The sequence below is a fragment of the Peromyscus eremicus genome, chromosome 5 (assembly GCF_949786415.1).
Source record: "Peromyscus eremicus chromosome 5, PerEre_H2_v1, whole genome shotgun sequence".
Lineage (NCBI taxonomy): Eukaryota > Metazoa > Chordata > Mammalia > Rodentia > Cricetidae > Peromyscus > Peromyscus eremicus.
The window spans coordinates 55,741,008-55,764,073 of NC_081420.1; the positions used below are offsets into that span (position 1 = coordinate 55,741,008).

The window sequence follows — 23,066 nt, forward strand, 5'->3', positions numbered from 1 at the left end:
TAACTCTTACTTACACATTACCAAGTCCAGTACAGCCTTGGCTGCCTCTAGAACACAGCTTCTTTGTGATCTCAGGAAACACTTCCCTGAAGATCTCACCTGAGTGGTGCTGGTCTCTTCTTTTTTGTTTTTGTTTTTTTCGAGACAAGGTTTTAATCACCACTAATTTCTTAGCGCCAGCTGACTAGCATCAAGTATTCCAGGGAAGCAGTTTTGCTTTAGTAGTTCTGTTATCTTGTTAATCATAGCTGATTCTTCAGCCCCAGCTAACCAGAACTACAGGATCTTAATTCAAAATAACAAATGGCTCTGATACAGTCTTTAAACTTCTCTCTGAAACTTCACAAGCCAAACTTCCATTCTCTGCACTGCTCTGAATATCCTTATCTTCCAAGCTCCTAAATAACATCCCACTGAGCCCTTAACACTCAATGGCTCTTCTAGCCCAAAGTTCCAAAGTCCTTCCACAATCCTCCCCAAAACATGGTCAGGTCTGTCACAACAATACCTCACTACGCTTGTACCAACTTGTCTTAGAGTTTCTATTTCTGTGACAAAGCACCATGAACAAAGAGCAAGTTAGGGAGTAGAGGGTTTACTTGGCTTATACTTCCACATTCTATTCACCACTGAAGGAAATCAGGACAGGTACTCCAACAGGGCAGGGTTCAGGAGGCAGGAGCTGATGCAGAGGCCATGGAGGGGCGCTGCTTACTGGCTTGCTTCCCTTGGCTTGCTCAGCCTGCTTTCTCATAGAACCCAGACCACCAGCCAAAGGAGATAGCACCACCCACCATGGGTTTGGCCCTCCCACATTCATCACTAAGTGAGAAAATGCCTTACCAATGGATCTCAAGGAGGCCTTTCCTCCACTGAGACTCCTTACTCCTTGAGGACACTAGCTTGTGTCAAGTTGATACAAAACCAGTGGTACAGATACTAAAGAGGCTTTTAAGTGCCTTGGGTGCCAGGGGCAGTGGTGGCGCATGCCTTTAATTCCAGCACTCGGGAGGCAGAGGCAGGCGGATCCCTGTGAGTTCTAGCCCAGCCTGGTCTACAGAGCAAGTTCTAGGTACAGGCTCCAAAGCTACACAGAGAAACCCTGTCTCAGGGGAAAAAAAAAACACAAACAACAAAAAAAGTATCAGTGGAATTTTTAATTTATATTTTAATTACATTCATGATGTTCATTAATTACACTCGTGATATTAATTACATTTGTGGCATTCACTGATTACATTCGCAGTATTCATTCAATAATTATATTTACGATATTCATTAATTACATTAATTTTATTGATTTATTACATTCATTATACTATGTTGTTTTGAATGAACAGAATTTCCTCAATGATACAGTTATCAAGAAATGTAAAGGCCTTTCTCTTCGCCATCTTTCCTCCGGCCTGCCGGCAGCTTTCACCATGAAGATCGAGCTGTGCAGTTTCAGCGGGTGCAAGATCTACCCCGGACACGGGCGGCGCTACGCCAGGACCAGGAAGGTTTTCCAGTTTCTTAATGCAAAACGCGAGTCCACATTCCTTTCCAAAAGGAATCCTCGGCAGATAAACTGGACTGTCCTCTACAGAAGAAAACACAAAAGGGACAGTCGGAAGAAATTCAAAAGCAAAGAACCCGCCGTGCAGTCAAATTCCAGCGGGCTGTCACTGGTGCGTCTCTTGCTGATATAATGGCCAAGAGGAATCAGAAACCAGAAGTTAGGAAAGCTCAGCGAGAACAGGCTATCAGGGCTGCCAAGGAAGCAGAAAAGGCTAAGCAGGCGTCCAAGAAGACAGCCATGGCTGCTGCCAAGGCCCCTACCGAAGCAGCACCTAAACAAGAGATTGTGAAGCCTGTGAAGGCCTCTGCTCCCCGAGCTGGTGGAAAACGATAACTTGGTAGATCAGAGTTTTGAATAAAGATCAATCTCTAACTCAAAAAAAAAAAAAAGAAGGAAAAAAAAAGAAGAAATGTAAAGGCACTAGGAGAGAAGAACTGAATGTAAGACTAGCAAAGATCCTTTACACTGAAGTTTAATGTTGCCAGTACAGGTACAAAAGCCCTGCAGGAAGGACAAGAAGCAAAATCAAACACCTGAACTGAGCTAACCTTTCCAGACTGAACCCGACCACAACTCTGCAGTCATTCTTGGTTCTTGCATCACGGCCTATCCCAGTTGATAAACAGCTAGTTAAGCAACAAAAACTATCCATGGTGAAGCAACTTTAAAGCCACTAATTGGTTCAGTGAGTTACAAGGCCACAGCTGTTCTTAGTTCCTGCTGCTGGAGTGAAACCTGAATAAGAGGAAGTGGGTTGGTTGGTAGAGAATGGTAGAAAGTACATCAATCTTAAATATATTTCAAATCTTGACACACTGCAGCACATTGGAGTCTTTCTCTTTTTTTAAAGATTTATTTATTTACTTATTTATTTTGTATACAGTATTCTGCCTGCACACCAGAAGAGGGCACCAGATCTCATTATAGATGGTTGTGAGCCACCATGTGGTTGCTGGGAATTGAACTCAGGACCTCTGGAAGAGCAGCTAGTGTTCTTAACCTCTGAGCCATCTCTCCAGCCATCTCTCTGGAGTCTTTCTTATATTCAGTGCCTAGGAACAATTGTTTGCTGATCTGTTTTTCCTAAGTTTCTATTCTCACTCTACAAAGGAAGAAATTGAATTTAAGAAAAGAACATGAGAAAGCCTTAATCCAGGCTGCTTTCATCTCTTCTGGGCCACTGTGATGGTTTCTCAATGGGCTTTACCAACAGTTTTACCCTCTATATCCTATCCATTGTCTTCTAAAAAACGAATCTGACCATGTCCATGCCTCTGCATATAGTTTGTATTTAGAAAGAAATGCAAGGCTGGTAATACAGCTCACAAGGGATTGCTTCATCTAGCCTCTGCAGGCCCTTCCATTTGTCTGGTGCTATGCCCTTGCTTTTTGATTGGTACAGTCCGAATGCATTAGTTTTTCAAGTCCTCGAATCCGGCCTTTAACCAGCTAACACTTTTGTACTCTTCTTGGTTCCACAATGATCGACCTCTACTTCCTTCTGAGCATTTTCACAGAGCTAGCCCTTCCCACTTCCCCTCAACCAATATTCTGTCAGTGTTCTGCTTATTTATTTTCCACTGCTTTATCAGATTGCAAATTACTTTCTTCACTTTTCTTTGCCTGCCAACTAAAATGTCAAAGTCCATGAAGGTAGGGATATTATCTGCCTTGTCTACAACTTTGCTTCTAACATTCTGAAAAGTGCTGAGCACATGAGAACTGATCAAATACTTGATGAATAAACAGGATACTTGGGCATGCTGCCATGATCAGCAACGATTAAATGCAATGCAATAAGATAGTGAGGATATAGTTCAGTAGTAAAGTGCTTACCTAGCTTTCAATCCCTAGTACTGAAGAAAGAAAGAAAGAAAGAAAGAAAGAAAGAAAGAAAGAAAGAAAGAAAGAAAGAAAGAAAGAAAGGAAGGAAGGAAGGAAGGAGAGAGAGAGAGAGAGAAAGGGAAAAGGAATGGGTGATGTGCTTCTCTAATCCCAGCACTCAGGAGGCAAAAGACACTGAGGCCAGCCTAGGGCTATATATAATGAGACCCTGTCTCAACAACAAAAACAAGCCGGGTAGTGGTGGTGCGCGCCTTTAATTCCAGCACACAGGAGGCAGAGATGGGTGGATCTCTGTGAATTTGAGGCCAGCCTGGTCTACAGAGCAAGTTCCAGGAAAGTCAAGTCTACACAGAGAAACCCTGTTTTGAAAAACAGAAGGAATGAAGGGAGGGAGAGAGGGAGGGAGGGAGGGAGGGAGGGAGGGAGGGAGGAAGGAAGGAAGGAAGGAAGGAAGGAAGGAAGGAAGGAAGGAAAAGATTTAGTACCAGTTCTTCTGGGTGTTTTGAAAGTTAGGTGTTTCGTTTGTTTTGTTTTCTAAAAAAGGATACTAAAATTACTATTTCACAAGATCTCAATCTGTGGAAGATGACTGCATTGTATATCAGCCTGACAGAGGAACTCCAGACCCCAGTTGCCTTAGGAGGGTCCTGTTGCAGCCCAGAGCAGTCAGGACAAATTTACCATCCAAGTTGTCCATCATAGACAACACTGTTCACAATCTGAGTGGCTGTACATCACCTGGCTCTTCTCTGCCCAGCCTCCCATCCACCATCCTCCACACACTACACAAAGCAACCTAAGTGGGGCTATAATTGTGACCACCCCATCGCAGGCTTAGGCCTTCTAGCATTAGCTCAGGAGCTGCTGAGATCCGCTTGACCCTGTGGTCCCCACACCAGAATCCCTGAGCACCCAGACACACACAGGAGTTTGAGGAATTAATAAGAATGAATAAAACTGGGGGTGCTAACTGCAGGGTTGGGGGTCCTGACAACCTTTCCCTCAAAGGACCACACTCTCCTCTCTAGAACTCCTGACACACAATCTGAGAATTTCCCTAAATCTCCAGTGACTTCCAGGCTCCTTCTTCAGTCCTTCAGTGTCTCCCTTGTGGGGACTCTGAGTTCTCTCCTGTCAGCCTCTGAATCTCTCACAGATGTTGAAAAAAAAAATCATGACTCTCCACCAGCAAAAAAAAAAAAGGAAGGGAGGGAAGAAGGCAGGAAGGAAGGAAGGAAGGAAGGAAGGAAGGAAGGAAGGAAGGAAGGAAAGAAAGGTTTTAGTACTTCTGGGTGTTTTGAAAAGTAGGTGTTTCGTTTGTTTTGTTTTCTAAAAAAGGATACTAAAATTACTATTTCACAAGATCTTGGAGATAAAGATTTATAAATTATGTATCTATTTAAAACCTTGCACTGAGGATGTAGTTCAGTGGTCCAGCACTTGTGTTCACAAGCGTGGGGAAGACCCTGTGTTCAATCTTTAAATACGTCTTTAAGTCTTCTGTGGGTCTCCACTGCTCTTAAGGTAAAGTCCAAATGCCTGGTCATTTCCTGACACAGATTGGACCATCTGCTGTTGATTTACCTATTGAACCACACCGCTCACCACAGCCCTCCTCCACCCCTATCTTATTTTCTGACTCAGTTGCTATTTTAGGGTCCAGTCAGAAGGTATTTTAAACACAGGCAATGTGATAAATGGAAGTGTTAAAAAGAATTAGAAGAGTAAAAAGATATGTTTCCCCAGAGACTTGGAGCTGGAGAAGTGTGAAAATGATGCTACTTAGCCTCGGCCAACAATGCTGTCTGTGACTGCTGTGCTGTTGAAGGGAATGCAAAGGTATCCACCCTCGTTACCTCCACTGCCAGTGGAGCTGATGTAGTGACCCTGCCATGGCTGCTGGTGAACCCAGGAGGATTCAGTCATTGACTGCTGTTGCTGCCACTAGTGGAGATGCTTGCAATGTGGAAGAACATGGCACACACACATACACACCAAACACCCACCACCATCTTCCTCCTCGGCTTTCCACTGGCAAAACCTGGCCAATAGCCAGTTGGCAGAGAGATCAGGGAAATGTAACTTGCTGGCATTTTGTCCCCTGCAGTGCAGAGAGAAGCAGAACTGGAGTTGAGAGCCAACAGACAGACTCCTGGCACTGCCACACCAAACATTTTTGCATCCCAGACACTTGCCATGCTGTTTCCCTTATGGACACTTGTTCTTCTGTCTGAATGTACACTCCCATACTTGGCCGTGCTTTCTTCCTGCTTGCTTCGGTTCTCAGTGTAGATGTCCCATCTTGTAGGGCTCTTTCCTTACTTCTCCTAACTTAGAAAAATTCCATTGTTCTGGGGTCTCAGAATATTCTGTATTATCCTTCTCTAAGCAATCATCACCCTGTCTTGGTTTGGCTTATTGTTTTGCTTTTTTTGTTTGTTTGTTTTTTGAGAAAGGGTTTCTCTGTGTAGTTTTGGTGCCTGTCCTGGATCTCACTCTGCAGAACAGGCTGGTCTTGAACTCACAGAGATCTGCCTGGCTCTGCCTCCCAAGTGCTGGGATTAAAGGCATGTGCCACCAACCGCCCAGCTTGCTTTGTTTTTTAGATAGGGTCTCTCATGTATCCCAGGTTAGCCTCAAACATTCTCTGTAGCTGTGTCTGTCCCTGAACTCTTGATCCTCCTATCTTTACCTTCCAAGTGCTGGGACTACAAGTATGTCATGACTGGTACACCCTAGCTTCTAACTGGGTGTTTTCTGTTCTATATTTGTGGTGGCTTGAAAGAAAATGGCCTCCAAAGGGAGTGACATTATTAGGAGGTGTGGCCTTGTTGGAGGAAAAGGGCGGGCTTTGAGGTCTCTCAAAGCTTCCCTCAGTGTGACAGTCAGTTGACTTCCTGCTGTCTGTAAGATGTAGCACTCTCAGCTCCAGCACCACGTCTGCTTGTACACTGCCATGCTTTCTTCCCTTCATAATCATAATGGACTGAACTTCTGAAACTATAAGTGAGCCATACTCAATTAAATGTTTTCTTTATCAGAGTTGCCATGGTCATGATGTCTCTTTACAGCAATAGTAAACCCTAACTAAGACAGTATTGTTTCTAGGTTGTAAACCTTTCAAGAGTAGAATGCTAGCTGGGTGGTGGTGCCACACGCCTTTAATCCCAGCACTCAGGAGGCAGAGACTGGCAGATCTCTGTGAGCTCAAGGTCTACAAAGAGAATTCCAGAACAGCCAAGGCTGTTACATAGAGAAACCCTGTCTCAAAAAACAAAAACAAAACAAAACGTTTACAGATACTGCCAGTGTCTTGGCAAGCAAAATGCACCTGGGTTGAGAACTAATGAACTACACTATTTAGGTTTTCAAATTCCTTGTCAGTTTTCCAGAAGAATAATTTGATTGTCCACTTTGACCAACTAACTGTAGCCAGGGGATAGGATAACATGGTAGAGATATGGCTGCTAGCAGTCCACACCTGTGGGAGGATTAGCCAGTTCCCAAAAGAGAGGGGTGGCCAATATTCCAGTGGGTATCAGTTACATTTTCTTTTTTTTTTTTTCCAGTCTCCCCCCCACCCGAGGATGGAACCCAGGGCCTTGTGATTGCTAGGCAAGTGCTCTACCACTGAGCTAAATCCCCAACCTCCATTTACATTTTCTTAATCACATGCATTAGGTTTCCAAGCCCAACTTTGTGTACCCTGACTTAGGTAGTTTAGGGGAAATTCCCAGAGATATATTTAAGCTATCTTTTTATCTTCATAAAAAATTAGAAGGTGGACAGCTCAATGTTAAAGCACTTGCCTGGCATGCTGATTTTAATTCCTAGCACCTCAAAAAACTGAAAACATAAAAAAATTGACCCAAAATTTTCCTTACAATGGCTTCACATAAACTGAGTTTTAATTTTCCTTCTACTGCGTTATTGAGTGTGCCTCCTCTTTGCCAGGTGTTGGTTGGGCTGTGCCTCAGTGAGCCAGGATAACTGGGTTCTGTAAAAACAGATCCTGCAGGCTCTTGTTTGTGGGGGAGGAAACTCACAGCTAAGAAAGTTTAAATAACTTCTGCCATTGGCTGTCTTCTCTCAGTAAATTATATTTAAATGGCTCTTGGTGGAATCCTGTCCAAATGTATGGTTTGGGGAAGCCTGGCTTTATGCTATTTTTTTAACTTTTAAAATACTCTCCAAAAAGTAATAGGGAATTTTAGAAAATATTAAAATTATAAATGTTATGTTTCTTTGTTTATCTGTTTGTTCGTTGCTGAGATAGGGTCTCTCTACATAGTTCTGGGACTCACTCTGCAGACCAGGCTGGCCTCAGACTCAGAGATCTTCCTGCTTCTGCCTCCCCAGTGCTGGCATAAAAAGGCATGTGCCACTGTCACTGTTCTAGAGACAGTGGGACGTGGGAGAATGGAGTCTAGAAATGAGGTGGACTCAAGTCTTACGCAGTAGCCGACTTCATTCAGAGCATCAATCTATACTCTGAGGGTTAAGAGGAGTCACGTGAGTAAAGTGTCCAATCACAAGGGCAAGCCACCCATGGCACACAAGCTGATCACAGCAGAATCATGTTTTTCCATAGAAGCATATAAACAAAAAACAATAGTCAGTCATAAAGAATAATCTGAAGTAAACTCACTCCTATCTGCTACACCTGGGAGAGGCACGAAAGCATAATCTAAGAACAATTCCATGTTCTTGAAGAAACCATAGTAATAAGACTCTCATCTAGGTTTCTTAGAGTTTTCTCACAAGCACTCAGAAGTCTCCTTGTACAACTCCATTCTTGGACTGTGTTCCGACATGCCACCATGCCCAGCTTCATAGAAATGTTCTTACATGTTCTAAACAGAATGGCTAAAGCTTAGGAAAAAGATGGATTCAAGATATTTTTTGTTGTCATAGTTTTTCACGACAGTTAACTGACGAAGTTCAGGCTGGCCCTGAACTCACTATGTAGCCAAGGTTGGCCTTGAACTTCTGATTTTTCTGTCTCTACCACCATGGTAGTCTTCACCACCGTGTCTCATTTATGTGGTGCTGGGCATCGAACCTAGTGCCTCTTGCATGTTAGACAAGCACTCTACCAACTGAGCTACACACCAGTTCCTGGACTTGAGATGTATCCAGGGCATGTAAATGAAGAATATTCCAGGATTTGGTTAAGTCCTTGTGTTTATTTTAAGGGGGAATAGAGACTGAGTTTCTAAAAGGCCCTCTGGACACAGTATGGAGACTAGCTATGGATAAGCATGAACTGACCAGAGAGTTCTAGGAAGGTGACATTTTGGATCACCACCAGAGCAGTAGTTGTGTGGATGCACCGAAAGTCACTGGACTCACAAAACACAGTGAAAGGAGGGTGGATCTAGAGGTTTGAGGTTGAGTGTAAAATCCACAGTTAGTCAAAAATGTCTGACATTTTTTGACCTACACAATTTGATGAGTGGCTAGAAGAGCTCTCTAGGGGTGTCATTTTGTCACTTAGGGGAGGGTGTGGCAGGACAGAGTAGCTCCTGTTCAGGCCAGCTGGGAGACAGAGTAAGCTGGCTGTGCTTTGAAAGCTGTAATTTAGGTCAGCAGAGTTCTTCCGTTTTCAGTCCTATCACTTCAGAGGAACTATTGACACTGAAAAGCTGTCCTTGGGCCTTATCTGTGTGAGGGCAGCCGGGCTGACAGGTGCAACCTGACTCACTGGTGTGCTCTCTCTGAAAGCAGCCAAGACAGAAGTTAAATATGTGCGTTTGAGTTCCAGCTTTAAGCTGGGTGTGGTGGTCCATACCTAAAATCCTAGCATTGGGAAGCTTAGGTGGGAGGATTACTATGAAGATTTGGCCAGCCTGGGCCACCTCGGGTATGGAGACTTTAATCTTAAAACAAACAAACAAGAATGTACTTGGATGCACTATCTTTGGTTTGGTTGGTTTTGGTGCTGAACAAGAGTCCCTTGCCTACATGTCGAACCCCACAGTTCTCTCATTTTAGGCCAGTCTTCACTTCTCACATAAGTGTTTAAGCAGCAGTAACTGGAAGGAGAAATGGCCACTGGGCCAAAAGGTCAATATTTGTTGTGGTTGATTTTATATTAAAACTAAAAAAGATAGAAATTACATATGCTTTGGGTCTCTTTTTATAAAAACATTTGTATATATCCATTGCACATGGTAGAGTAAATTTTTTTTAAGTTTATTTTTTATTTATTTATTTATTTTTTTTTTGGTTTTTCGAGACAGGGTTTCTCTGTGTAGCTTTATGTCTTTCCTAGAACTCTCTTTGGAGACCAGGCTGGCCTCCAACTCACAGAGATCCGCCTGCCTCTGCCTCCCAAGTGCTGGGATTAAAGGCGTGCGCCGCCGCCGCCGCCGCCGCCGCCGCCGCCGCCGCCGCCACCACCACCACCACCCGGCGTATAGTAAATTTTTTAGTTTTTTTTGTTGCTGTTAGTCGGTTGTTTGTTTGTTTTAGCAGGGTGTCACTATGTAGCCCTGACTGTCCTAGAATTTTCTATGTAGACCAGGCTGGGTTCAAACTCACAGAGATCCACCTGCCTCTGCCTCCTGAGTGCTGAGGCTAAAGGCTTGTGCCACCATACCCAGCTGTATACAGTGTAGTAAAAGGACATTTTCACACATACCTCAGTCTTCTCCCCCTCTCAGCCTCCCCCTTCCATTGGTCCCTTTTGTTTCCCCAGAAGGTTTTACTTTTACTTTTGTTTTTTAGTTTTAAAAATAAATTTCCTTTAAAGTTTATTATAAAAACACATTGCAAAATTTAAAAATCACAGTACTTGTACTTTCATATAAACATACGTGGTTTTATGTGTCTGCACAAAATCTAGGATCCACATGACAGAAAACATGTGCTATTCATCCTTTTGAGATGGTTTAGTTCGTGCATGTGATTATCTATATTTGCACCCCTTTTCCTGCAGACTGCCCTGGATTATGAAGTCAGCCCCATCTACTCTCTGCACTTCTTTGCTACACTTCTTATTCTTGTCTTTCCTTTTATTTTTTTCCCCCTTTCCTCCCTCTTTCTCTTAGGTCTTCTTCCCATGGGCTCCATCAACTGTAGCATTTTTGGTGCTTCCTAACCTGATGGCATGAGAAGGCGTTGGTTTGGAAGCCGACCTTCCACTTGCTTGGTGTGTCATGAGCTGCCCGACCCTCCAGTTGATACAGCTCTGTGTTCCCACCCAGTTCGTCCAGGGGTGGGTTTTGCATGACTCTAATTCCAATTGTTTTGCACACTCTGGTGCTAACAGATCTGACCAGTGTATAGGGTAAAAGAGTCCCGGGATGCACTTTGAGAGGCTTGCCACCCTGTGTAGAAGTCAGGCCTTCACTCCACTCAATATCCGAGGGCTACCTGGGAACACTGCAGTGAAGATCAGAATCTTGCCTGACCAGCTCGATTTGCATATTTGGGTCACTTGGCCCGTTTGTTGTTCTGTAGGAAGTACCTGGGATCCCACCCCGTAGGAGGACATTCTAACCCTACCTGTGATTTGTGAAACTTCCCTGGGTAACTGAAGCTGAGCCTGCTTGACAGGAGAGGTCTCCTCTGACTTACACCCCAGCATTTCCACAGTGTTAAACAGTTTACCTTGTGAATTTAGCTTTAAGATGTCAATATTATATGTTTTTATTACGTGTGTGTGTGTGTGTGTGTGTGTGTGTGTGTGTGTGTGTGTCACATGCAGGCATGAGAAGGGTAGAGGACAACCTTAGGCATTATCCATAGAAATCCCACCTACCTCTTCTTACACATAGTCCTCTCATTGGCCTGAAGCCTGCTGATTTGGTTCCTTTGGCAGGCCAGGGAAGGGATCTCCGGGGGTCCTCTTGTCTCTGCCTCCCCAGTGCTGGGATTACAAGCACATGACATGACCCTGGGCATTTTTACATAGGTTCTGGGGATAGTGCTGGGGTCCTCATGCTTACAAGGCAAGAACTTTACCAACTGAGCTATTTCTCCAGCCGTCTTGTGCTTTGCTTTGGATTTTAAAATTACACATGGTATTTTGTAAATCAAACAACACTTAAGTTGGTTAATTTCTTTTGTTCCCCCGAAAAAACATCTAACAGACATGAGAGGAAAAGTTTATTCTGACTCGTAGTTCAGGAATACAGTACCTCAGGTAGGAAGGCACAGTGTCAAGAGCAGTTCGTGGCTGTGGCAGAGGTATATGAGGGCATTAGTGAGACCCCCTGGGTCGTCAGTAACCACACTATGACATCTGGCCCTACATCTGCTGGCTAGGCCTCAGGGCCCAAAGGTTCTACAACCTCCCCAAACAACACAACCACCTGCGGACCAAGTACTGCAACATACGAGTCTGGGGTAGGGGATCATTTTATGTTTAAATTATAGCAGACACAAAGAGAGAGAAGTAGGATGTGTTTATTCCTCATAGTGAGGCCTCTAGTCCCTCTCCTTGCTATTAATTTCATAGTTTCTTATGTCATTACAGAAATATACTATACAGACACTAGCAGAGTTTATGTGTGTATATGATGCATATATGTGTGTATAATATATATATATATATATATATATATATATATATGCTAACATAATGGACAGAATAACATTATTCCATTTTCACTTAATATAGTTGATAGATCATTTCATTTATCCACATGTAGATCTCACTCTTTCTATATTTTTGGTTACAAGCTTAGCCTTTAAGATCTTACTCTTCATCTGGAGAGATAGCTCAGCCATTAAAGGCTAGGCTCACAAACAAAACTATAAGATCTTACTTGTTAACAGCTACATAGCAACTATGACTATAGTACAGAACTTGCAAAAGGCCAAGGTTCAATTCCCAGCACCCGCATACTGGCCCAGTTCCAGGGGATAAGATGCCCTGGTCTGAACTCTGCAGGTACTGCATGTGCCTAGTGTATATACATACATGCAGGCAAAATACTCATCACATAAAAATAAACAAATAAATAACATCAAAAATATATAAAGTGGCAAACAACCTGGAATCACTGTAAAAACCCAGATCAAATTATAACTTGCTCTTTGTTGGTAAAGCATTGCATTCATGGAGGGACAGGGTGAGGTTTTCCTCAGGGAACATGTATTGAGTGGTGGCCCCAAGGAAGTCCTGTGTCTGAACCTTAAAATATGCAATGTGACCATATTTGCAAAAGTGTCCTTAAATCTAGAGAGGACCTAAATTCCACGATAGGTATCATTTTAATACAAACATTGAGGGAGATGTTTAAGATAGGCATACTGCAGAAGTTACTGCAGAAGAAACAGGAGTAATATCACTCTATCCAAAGAATGTTTGAGAGCACCAAACCAGGAAGAGACAAGAAAGGACCTGAATCTATAGCCTTCCAAAGGAGACATGGCCTTGCTGACACCTTGACTTCAGATTTCTCATCATTAGAACTGTGAGAGAATGCATTTCTCATAGTTGCTATAATCCATTACAACAGCCCTAGAAAAAACAGGTCACTGATTTATGTACAAGGAGTACTGGCCAAATCCTTTCAAAGTAGGACATTAAATGTGTGGCCTGAGCCAAGCTATCAAACTCGTTCAAGGTTTAGTTTTCTTCATCTTAAAAGACGAGAAGGGCAGGCAAAATACTCTTTAAGTCCTTTACTTTCCAAATGCACCCTGGAAAAGTTAAAGTAACAATCAGATTTAGACACCATGGGATTGGAAGGCGATATATCCACAAACAGGACAAACTTCTTTTATAAATCCAGAGAAGTGCATGTTCTCTTTGGGTGTGGTGTTTAGTGAATGCTCACAAAATGCAAGTTAGAAGAGAGAAGAGAGAGAACTTTGCTGGGTGTTGAGAAATGAAGAGGTGTGCAAGGTATGAGATATGGTGATGGGCCTAGAGAAGACTGGAAGAACACAAGTTGGAGTGAGAATTCACACCAAAAAACCATTGTTTCCTTTAGGATTTTCATTGTCTGTTTGACAGGCTCCCACTGTGGTGCCCTCACTGTTGATAGATCTTAATAAGAATTCTGTCATGAAGACGTGAGCTTTGACTTTAGTGGGAACACAGAGCCTTTGTCAAGGAGAACGGAACACTATCTGGAGACTCAATGTTTAGTGTGCAAACTAGTAGCAACTAAGTATGAGGGACACAGGGAGGAGGACACTTTCAAAATCACACACAGAGGTTCATGCCTTTAATCCCACAACGTGGGAGGCAGAGGCAGGTGGATCTCTGAGTTTGAGGCTAGCCTGGTCTGCATAGTAAGTTCCAGGACAGCCAGGACTACATAGTGAGACCCTGTCAAAAACCCCACACAAAAAAACAAATAAAATAAAAATATGAATCACACCCAGATCTTGGTTACTGGGAAAAAGGCAAGAGTGGCCGGTGAGCTGGCTCTGCAGGTCTATGCGCTTGCTATGCAAATCTGGCAACCTGAATTCCATTCCCAGAGCCAACCTAAAGGTAGGAGGGCCACAGAGTTGCCCTCTGACCTTTCCATGTTCACTGTGGCATGTGTGCCCCCACCACACACATTGTGTGTATATATACATAATAGTAAAAAAGAGATGCCAAGAAAGGAAGGGCCACAGATGCACCTTAGTAGTAGAGTATTTGCCTAGCATGCACAGGGCCTAAGCTCAATCTCCACCAGAGAGAAAGAGAGGGAGCAGGGTTAATAACGAACCATCAAGTTGACAAAATTAATTAACTTTTTCAAAATGGAGAACTAAATTGAACCTTGGATACATGTAGCGATTCAAAAAGGGTTAGGAGCCTTTTGTTACCACTGCGATAAACAGAATAGCTTAGGAAAAGGGAAGGTATGCTGGATGTACACCACCCAGACCTCCCTCTGTTAATAAGAAACTTTTTACCTAAATGCTTGCAGATACACAGCTAGAGAGGCATTTGCCCAAGGCCATGTCCCTCCCAGGGCTGTGTCTCATGGCTGAATGCCCCAGGGACTGATAGCCACAGAGCCCAGAGCCAATGTTCTTGTCCCCACTACTCAGGACTCTTGTGCCCTGTAAAGCTCCCATGGGGCTAGCTGGGCTAATACTGGTGTCTGTCTTAATTAGAGTTACTAATGCTGTGATGAAACACTATGACCAAAAGCAGCTTGAGGAGGAAAGGGTTTAATTGGCTTACGTATCCTGAATCACAGCCCATTGAGGGAAACCAAGATAGGAACTCAAACCAGATGAGAACCTGAAGGCAGAAGCTGATGCAGAGGCCATGGAGGAGTGCTAAATATCCAGGACTACCAGCCCAGTGGAGGTAGGTCACCCACCATGGCCTGGACCCTCCCACATGAGCCACTAATTGAGAAAATGCCCTACAGGCTTACCTATAGCCTGATTTTATGCAAGAATTTCTCAGTCTAGATTCCCTCATCTTAGATGACTCCTGCTTGTGTCAAGTTGACATTAAAACCAGCAGCTGGGTGTGGTGGTGCATGCCTTTGATCCCAGCACTCTGGAGGCAAAGGCAGGCAGATCTCTGAGTTTGAAGACAGCCTGCTCTACAGAGCAAGATCCAGGCCAGCCAAGGGTACACAGTGAGATCCTGTCTCAAAAACAAAACAAACAAATAAAAGACCAAAAAGAGTCAAATCAAATTTATAATGCCAAAAGACTATCAAAGTGGATTGAGCTGTTGCTTCCTCCCCTCCCCTGAGCAGTGTCAGGTTAGCAAGCCATAAATATGCCGATGGGGCAAACTCCTTCTGCGCTCCGGGTTCACCTTCCACCGCCATCATTGTCGCAACATCCTGTATCATGAGCCAGGACCAAGAGCTTGACCCACAGAAGGCAAGCAAATCTGGAATCAAGTTTCCAAGGTGGTCAGTGGTCCCACTGGTGCTCAGCTGGGTGAGGAGCAGTGTCAAGGCTGGGTTTAACCGGAAGTCCAGGAGCCAAGAACACAGGGTACAGAGAGAGACAGGCAAGGCTGGCAAGGCAGCATGGACCTCTGGGACTGATGTCTGCAAACCCGGGTGTGCAGAGCCTGATTTGCCTTAGTGATTTGTCCCCACGTTTCTGTCTGGATGGTGTCAGATGAGAGCTAAAAGTGCCCTCCAATATCCAAATGAATCCTCCTTTCGTCTTTGAATATACATGACTGACAGACAGGCTAAGTATTTCCTTGGGCGTTGGCATCTTGATAGCAATCAATGCCTTAAATCAAAGAGATTACATTCTAAGGAAAGAATTCCAGATTTCTTCTGGCGCTGCACTTAGCAAATACTCTAGAAACCTGAGAGACCTACCTTTATCATAGAGGCAGTTGCCATTGAAGACTAAAGGGTGACAATCTGCACTGAGTATCTGCAAAATGTATGGCTGAGCTCTGAGTTGGAAGGTCACCTACCTCTACAGACATTTATATTATAGCCTCCCTCTCCTGCCCCGGTGCTGGCCCCGCTGTGGGCATTTACCTAGCTTGGGTGGTGACTAGATAATAGACCTGAAACCCTTGAGGGACTTTCCAAGGACTATCCCTGGGAGATGCTCTAGAGGAGAAAACCTAAGCAATTATGCAAATCTAAACTAAGACTGACATTTTTTTTTTCATTTTTCCAGCAAAAATTTGGGGAAATCATGACTATTCCTGGACTGTTAACTGGTAAGTTTTCATGGGACAAGATGCAGAAAAAAACAGACCAACTACGTTTTAGACACTCTAAGATACCCCTTATAGGCATATGGCATCATCAGAGGATTTGATTCAAGTGGAAGAAAGTAATTTGCTATGCTCATTCAGTCAATTAATGAAAAAAGCCAACCGTTCAGCAGATACTCCAAGGCAACAGCATAGCAGATGCTGTGATGAGGAGAGGCCCAGAGCAGTGAACACTGCAAGTGGATCGCGCTCCTGTTCTGATGAGGGTCTAGCATTAAAGATAAGCATTGCTTCTCTGAGAAGAAATGGGACACTTGTTCCACAGGACGGGGGTAGGATATGAAAAAGCAGAAGAGGAGAGGAGAGGGGAGGAGATAGGAGGGAAGAGGGAAAAAGAGAACAGTGGGAGAGGGAGGAGACTGGGAGAAGAAGATGGGAGGAAGAGAAAGCAGAGGAAGGGAGGGCACGAAGGAAGGAGAGGGGAGGAGAGCAGGTCACAGGAGAGGCATCACACTAATGGCCTCAATGGACACCTTGGCTTTCCATGATTCTCTGATGGAGGTGGACCTCATCTCCAATCTATAGATGGAGAAACGGAAGCCTTGTGGTGTTAGATACCTCACCCAAGGCCATACCACCAATAAGTATTAAAGCTGGGATACAAGGGTCTGTTTGACACCAAAATATGAGTTATTTTCTCTTTTTGTCAAAATTTACTTTAAAAATTGCCTAGGTGTTGTGGTCCATGCCTGTAATCTCAGCACTTGGGATGCAGAGGCAGGAGCATCACAAGTGAACAACTAGCCTACACACATAGCCAGTTCAAGGCCAGTCACAGCTCTGTGGTGGGGCTCTATCTCAAAGACAATGTTTTCTCTACAGAAATCCAACTCAGACCATCTTAATAGGAAGAGAAGTTCGGGGTCTCAGAACTTAAGGTGTTTGGTCTCTATGTATGGCTATATCCAACAGCTGAAATAATAGTGCTGGCACTCTCTCTGTCCTCTTCAAATACCAGACAGCCTCTCAGAGTGACACTCTTGATGATCACCACAGCTTCTGAGCAGGCTACTCCCTCCAGCACCAAGTTTTTTCCATGGGAACCTGGTAAAGGCTTTCATTGCTCTCATTTGGACTATATTGTTATAGAATTAATATGACTTCCCAGAAGTCACTCCACACACTTAAGAGATTAATAATTAAAAAATGAAAAAGCTCTTTAATACAGCACAGGTATGGCTCTGGCTAATGCCCAAAGAAGAGCTGGCCTCTAATAGAAAGTTTTACTAATTTACTTACACCTTAGGCTTACACAGTTCACATACATTGTCATTTTTAAATCTCTTTCAGGTCCTGGCCCATGGTTACACTTTGAACAATTTAAACAGAGACAGGAGACTGCACGTCTGGCCACTTGGGCACATGGGAGATTTACACTACAAAGGCATTGTCAGAATTGTTTCTTAAGCACACCCGTGTTGTTCTTTTTGCATACTTGTTACCCAGGTTTATCTTGCCCACCTGGCAGAATGATGCTTTTCCTGATAAGAACACAGAGACTTAATGGCAGACCAGGACTTAATGATGGCTGTCACCCTGCACTGCCCTCTTAAGCTGCCCCTTAGAGTCATGTTCCTTGACTTAATGGCCAGTTGTAAGCCAGGCTTATCTCTTTTTGCTTTGGGAATGGAGCCTGTTGGAGGTCAATTTTGGTGAATAAACACTAGCAGAAGCTTTCTCAGTAACCCTAAGCTTCAATTTTGGTACAAAATTTTCCTTCTTATAGTCAATAACAGGCCTGGTTAGTATTCTTTTTGTTGTTGTTGTTTGTGATTTGTTTTTCTACGCAGGGTTCTAGCCTTGGCTGTCCTAGAACTCATTCTGTAGATCAGGCTGGCCTTGAACTCACAGAGATCCACCTGCTTTTGGGTTTAAGGGCTATTTTATTTATCTACTTAAGTCATATTGAAAGCAGTGCTCTTTTATCTAAATTCTACTTCATGTAACTTAGTATTTCCTAAGCAAGTGTTAGTTAGTAAATCCTTCCTAACAACAATTTTACTACTTCAGGTTTCCCCTTCTTTAATATGCTGCTCATCATTTGTTAATGCAAAACACAGTTCTTACTACAAAAAGAGTAAGAGATAGTTCATCTGAATTAATAGGAGTGACTACGGCTGGGCGCATTAATTCATGAATGAAATGTTCTACCGTGGAATGGGTTCCATGAATTTTTATAGTTGTAGAATTTAAGAAAGCCTTAAATTGATGGAGAAATAAAACACATTGGTGAGACATCACATAGGTGGGTCACGGCAGAGTTAGGAAATATCCTCTATAGGTTTCAGATATTGTAACATTCTTAGCTTTACAAAGGTTGGTGGAAGCTAGTGGTCTGCTAAGATTAACAATGAATCCCAAAAGTTTTACCTAGTTGTCATGAGGTTCTTAGGTCAGATTTAGAAGTTGGTAGTAAATGGTTATTATAGCCACTAAAGATAGCCCAACATGCCATTATACAGCATACCACACTCCCCTTCCGATATATCTATTCTATTTTCCAGAACTCAAAGTGTCTAATGCCTTGTGCATGCAGGAGGGAATATGGCAGATGCTGAGAGTGAATCCCATTTTCATAAGCCCATCTAACAACTACTGTTTACTCATTTCTCAGACTGTTTCATGCAGATTAACTAAGCTGCCCCGGTCCAGGCACTGTTCTGGGTCCTGGAATTGAAGCTCCTGTTTTTATGTTTTTTTTATTTATTTATTTATTTATTTATTTATTTATTTATTTATTTATTTATTTATTTTCGAGACAGGGTTTCTCTGTGTAGCTTTGCGCCTTTCCTGGAACTCGCTTTGTAGACCAGGCTAGCCTCGAATTCACAGAGATCCGCCTGCCTCTGCCTCCTGAGTGCTGAGATTAAAGGCATGCGCCACCACCGCCAGACGAAGCTCCTGTTTTTAATGCATAGGCCCTCCCTGCTTGTGAGCAGTAGTATATCTAGCAGAGAAGGAGGGAAACGTAAGAAATTGGAAGGTGGGGCTGGAGAGATGGCTCAGTGGTTAGGAGCACTTGCTGCACAAGCATGAAGACTGGAGTCAAGTCTCCGGCAGCCATGTAAAAAGCAAGGTATGGCACCCATGCCTGTAACTCCAGCAATGTGAAGGCGGAGAAAGGCTACATCCAGCCTGTGACAGACTCTGTCTCAAAGGTGGAGCGTGACAGAGCAGGACACCCACACCATCTTCCTCTGGCCTCCATGCATTAGCATATGCACCCCTCATGTATATACACCACACATATTCATTCTCTCTCTGTCTCTGTCTCTCTGTCTCTCTCTCTCACACACACACTCACTACTATTCAGCATAAAAAGAAATGGATCTTGATAAGACTATGGCATGTAATATTATATTAACAAGTGCATGAAGCCAGGACAAAGCTCACATATAATGAGATTCCATTAAGAGGAAATATCCAGAGTAAGTAAATCCACAAAAAGCAGATTGATTGTTATGAGGGCTGATAGGGATGAGAGTAAAGAAGGATAGCTAAGAGGTCCAGGAGTCTATGCTGGTGTAAGGAACCTATTGTGTGACTGTTTCCTGGAGAGACATGGACAAGTGTCTGTTCATCCCAGACATGATATCCACCATGGAGCAAAGAACAGTCCCTCCCAAGTCTAGCTTGGCTAACTGATGATGAGTTTATTGGGTTTGCTTACAGGATCATGGGTGAAGGGTTACTTACAGAAGCAAGGGTGACCCTTCCCCCAACCCCGCCTGCCAACAGCATCACTGAAAACTCTCACCCCTGCGTGAATGACAACTTCCTTCCATTCCTCTTCAGTAAGCTTTCCACCATGCCACTGAACGGTTCCTTTACATTTTTATTTTTATGTTCTGTGAATTGCACTCCAATAAAAAAACAACAGGCTTATGGAATTGTTGAGCTATGTAAAGCATAGGCAAAGGCCAGCCAGAGAAGGAGTGCTTATCCCCATCCTACGGGAGTTATGAAAAACTGCCTGCAGAGCCCAGATTTCTCCCGGCAATAGAGTTTCGTCTGAGCTCTTCAGGCAAGTGCAGCTGTGCACAAGACTCAAAGCTCCCGTTTCTTTGAGCGCTCCAAGATGGCGCGTACTTCTCCCCTGGAGGTGGGTCTTCATTTCAGGGTCAGACCTCAAAGCGCGGGTTGTATTTGCTGGGGTCATCCTCAACATGTTTGTTACTTTGATTTAGATACTGGCATAAAGAGCCATTATCAAAGGACTGCATGTTCTCTGCCTGGTCACTGCAGGCCTGCACAGCATCCCTGGAGGCTACAAGTTTACTGACGGGGAACAAAGGTACCATTGTGGTGCGCACCAAGCAGTTAGAAAGTAGATTTCTCTTTGCTGGCACTATGAGGCAGGACATTCTATTTCCATTCTTCAGAACATTTAAGTGGGGTCTGTGGCCAATAGTGTTCATTCAATCCAAGTCTGCTTGCTCCAGAAAGCAGGGAATTGGGGGGGGGGGGGTGCTCCAGGGCCCTCACATAGGCTTATCCAATTAATACAAGCCTTACCAGCCACTGTCCTAGAAACTCTTGGATGGCTGGAAGAGAGAGTCAGACAAGGCATGATAGGATGTGGCCTTCCCAGACACAGTGCCATGTGTCCCCACAAAATCTTGTACATAGCAGTTGACTTGGCAAGAGCTTAGCACAGTGAGGGGTCAGCTAATGACTATCCCTAACTGGAAGCCACCCAGGCTTATGAAGTCAGGCTCATTTCTCCTCAGCCCTCAAACTCTCTCTTTATTTCCAGCATTTGCTTCCTTTCTGGAAGCGCCATGCCCATTCTGAAGTCCTTTAATAAACATCCACTTTGCCTAGCAGCATTCTTCATAAATACAGTGTCACGAGGTACATGGTCCAGCGCTGCTTTTTGGTAAGGTTCTCTGGCACAAATTCCCACCAGTGCTTCTATTTTGGGCAGGCCCTAGCTAGGTATCTGACACATATTGCTTTATTTAATCCTAATAATTACCACTTAAAAGAAACTGACTCAGAGAGAATGGGGTTTGGCCAGGGTAAACAAACTTCTAGAGCTATGGGGATGGCGCTGCAGGTAAAGGGGCTTGCTATACAAGCCTGGTGATCCGGAGCTCTGCAACTGTGAGTAAAGGAATCTATTTCCTCCCTTTAGTTGTTTCTCTTGGGTATTGTGTTCACAGCTTTGCAAAGTAGGTAATATACTATTTTATCCAGGGCTCTTTCAGTCAGGGAGGAAAGGGGCTAGGGAAATGGCCCCACGGATAGAAGCACTGTCTGCTCAATGGCCTTAGTTCTACCCAGGTAATGCAGGTAAAAAGCTGGATGCAATGGTGGGCATCGTAATCCTACCACTCCTGTGGTGAGAAGCAAGGTAGAGACACGAGAATCTACTAGAACCTCACAGGGCAGCTAGTTTGCAGTATGCAGTGGTGGAAGAAGCCACTCAGGAAAGTCATCTTCTGACCACCACACACATGCTGTGGTGTGTGTACCTACACACACACACACACACACACACACACACACACACACACAACAAATAAATAAAAATGTGAAAAGAGGAAAAGCGGCTGGGTAGTGGCGGTGCATGCCTTTAGTCTCAGCACTCAGGAGACAGAGGCAGGCAGAAAAGATGCTCAGCCTCATCCATCCCTACAGAAACACCAGTGAAGCCTACCTGGGATGTTGCTTCACATTCCCTAAGATGGCTAGTCTCACAAGTCAGATAAGGGTGGAGAGGTGGAGAAACTGGATCCCTTACATGCAGTTGGTATTGGCGGAAATGAAAAATGGTGCAATCACTTTGGAAAACAGGCTGGCAGATTCTTGAATGATTAAACAAGCACTTGAGAGAATGTTTAACAACAGAGACAATAGCCAAAAACAAGTCAAGAGTAATGGCACACACCTATAGTCCCAGAGCTTAGGAGGCTAAGGCAGGAGGATTGTGAGTAAGGCTACCTTGAGTTACACGGCAAGGCCTGAGATGGCTCAGTGGTTAAGAGCACTGGCTGCTGGCTTCCAGAGGACCCTAGTTCAAGCTCAAGCCCCATATGACAGCTCACAACTGTCTATAACTCCAGTCCCAGGTGGATCAGACACCCTCTTCTGGCCCCAACATGCACCTCATATTCCCAGTACATAGACATATATGCAGGCAAAACACCCATACACATAAAATAAAAATAAAAGTTAAAAAAAATGTTTAAGTAAAATAAAAAATAGAAATAACCCATGCCAAACATGGTAGTATATGCCTGTAATCTCAGTACCTGAGAAGCAGAGGCAGTGAAATTACTTTGAAATTTCAGGCCATCGTGGTTTATAGAGTAAATTCAGACTAGCCAGGGCTACTTAGCAAGACCCCATCTCAAAACAAAACAAAACAAACAAATCCCATATCCAGTCAGCTGGCAGATGGATAAACAAAACACAATGCACCCATACAATAGATTTTTCAATAAAAAATAATGAAGCAGTGACTGACTACTTGAAAATAGGCTCAATTAAAACAGACCAGTCTTGCTAGGCGGTGGTGGCACATACCTTTAATCCCAGCACTCGGGAGGCAGAGGCAGGCGGATCTCTGTGAGTTCGAGGCCAGCCTAGGCTACAGAGTGAGTTCCAGGAAAGGTGCAAAGCTACACAGAGAAACCCTGTCTTGAAAAAACAAAAAACAAAAAACAAAACAAAAAAAAAATCCCCAAAACCAAACAGACCAGCCCCAAAGATCGGGTTTTTTTTGTTTGTTTGTTTGTTTTTTATTCATTTTACATACCAACCGCAGTTCCCCCTCTCACCCCCCTCTCCACAATCCTTCCTCCAACAGGGTAAGTTCTCCCATGCAGGGCCAGCTGTGCCTGGTACATTCAGTTGAGGCAGGACCAAGCTCCTGCCCATTTTTGTAGGGCCCTGGTCTCCTCCCATATTGAGTAAAGCCGTTGCCTGCTTGCCGACCTTGACCAGATGTCCTCCCTATTCTAATTCCCTGCCGGTAT

General features: G+C 43.9%; 1 long non-coding RNA gene and 1 pseudogene across 1 annotated transcript in view; both read left to right on the plus strand.

The window, feature by feature from the left end:
• Positions 1–1,355: 1,355 nt before the first annotated feature.
• LOC131910505 (large ribosomal subunit protein eL24-like) lies at positions 1,356–1,928 on the plus strand (annotated as a pseudogene).
• A 12,473-nt stretch (positions 1,929–14,401) lies between these two features.
• LOC131911444 (uncharacterized) overlaps positions 14,402–23,066 on the plus strand; it is a 29,110-nt gene continuing 20,445 nt past the window's right edge. Inside the window, exons 1-2 of the long non-coding RNA XR_009379370.1 lie at positions 14,402–14,678; positions 15,983–16,025. This is a non-coding gene — a long non-coding RNA (uncharacterized LOC131911444). The remainder of the gene's footprint in view (positions 14,679–15,982; positions 16,026–23,066) is intronic.